Here is a 1,207-nt window from a genome sequence, read left to right as displayed (position 1 = left end):
TTTCCTCCATGAAGATTTCACCAGATCTATGAAGATTCTGACCTCTCAGTTCTGATTTAGGGTATTTTCGGTGTTATTGCTACATTCGTCAAGGGTAAGTGACGCCGTGTTCTGATTTAGGGTATTTTTGGTGTCATTCAATGGATTTCACTTACATTTGTTTGTGTTGTGACATGGATCGTCTTTTTTTGTAGGTCATGGTTTAAGGAATGTGTCACATTTCTTCAGAGATTCCAGTCGGAATCCGAGCCGAGATAATGGATGCTCTAGGGTTTATGAAGGTTTGATGAACTCTGCTGCGTGTACCAGCGGTAATCTTTTGCATAAATTTGACGCCATTGTTGAGATTGTATGTATTTTGTTTCTTCAATTTTGGTTATTTTTAATGTTTTTTACTTTAATTTTGTTTTGTAGAAACACAAAGATCCTCTTTAAATGGCTTCCGGTAAGACGATTAGGGTTCCAGCGTGCTGGACTGCCATCTCTGTCAAAAAAGGTAACAATCATGTCTACCTATTTTGTTTGTTATTTGAGTCGATCTACCTTTTTTGTTTATGTGTAATACTTTCAGATATGTGTTAGGTTCCTCAAAGATAGTGGTTGTGGGTGGAAGACGATGACACAAGCCTTGGTAATTTCAGATCTCTATTGACCCTCACCCTAAGTACTTTGCGTTTTAGTTGATTTATATTTTGATTATTTGATGATTATTGTTAACATATTACGAATTTTAGTTGATTTATTTATGTTTTTTTGGAAGAATCAAATCCATGTTTACTCGACCTCCATATTTTGAGGGTAAAAGTGAAGATGACTTCTTTGACAGGACTTAAAGCAAGTTGAAGTTTACACCAGATAAGGTAGATTAAGTTTGAGATGCAGTTTTTGACCTTTATTTAAACAGTTTACTTTGGGATGACTTCTTAGATGACGCCAATATTTGATTTGTAATTACAGGTGATGCAAGTGTTGTTTTATTAGGGGATGCGTTTAGATGGTTGGCTGGAAATCCTTCCCACAAACTGGATATAATGGCTCAGAGTGGCTAACAGTAAGTCCTGCTGACCCTTCAGGCTCCACATAATCTTGATGTCTTATAAGTGAGTCGTTACCGAAAAAAATTGTTCGGTTTTTCAGCACTAATAAAACCTTAAGAGCAACATTGGAGTGATTACTCATTCTACAACTTTGCTTAAAAAGGCTTCGT

General features: G+C 36.2%; 1 long non-coding RNA gene across 1 annotated transcript; it reads left to right on the top strand.

The window, feature by feature from the left end:
- Nucleotides 1-203: 203 nt before the first annotated feature.
- On the top strand, nucleotides 204-855 carry LOC110904042. The gene is made up of 4 exons (XR_002572318.2): nucleotides 204-311; nucleotides 415-496; nucleotides 583-631; nucleotides 761-855. It is a non-coding gene; the product is annotated as an uncharacterized LOC110904042 (long non-coding RNA).
- Nucleotides 856-1,207: the final 352 nt, after the last annotated feature.

This window comes from Helianthus annuus, chromosome 2 (genome assembly GCF_002127325.2).
Source record: "Helianthus annuus cultivar XRQ/B chromosome 2, HanXRQr2.0-SUNRISE, whole genome shotgun sequence".
Lineage (NCBI taxonomy): Eukaryota > Viridiplantae > Streptophyta > Magnoliopsida > Asterales > Asteraceae > Helianthus > Helianthus annuus.
This window is presented reverse-complemented; position numbering and strand designations above follow the sequence as displayed.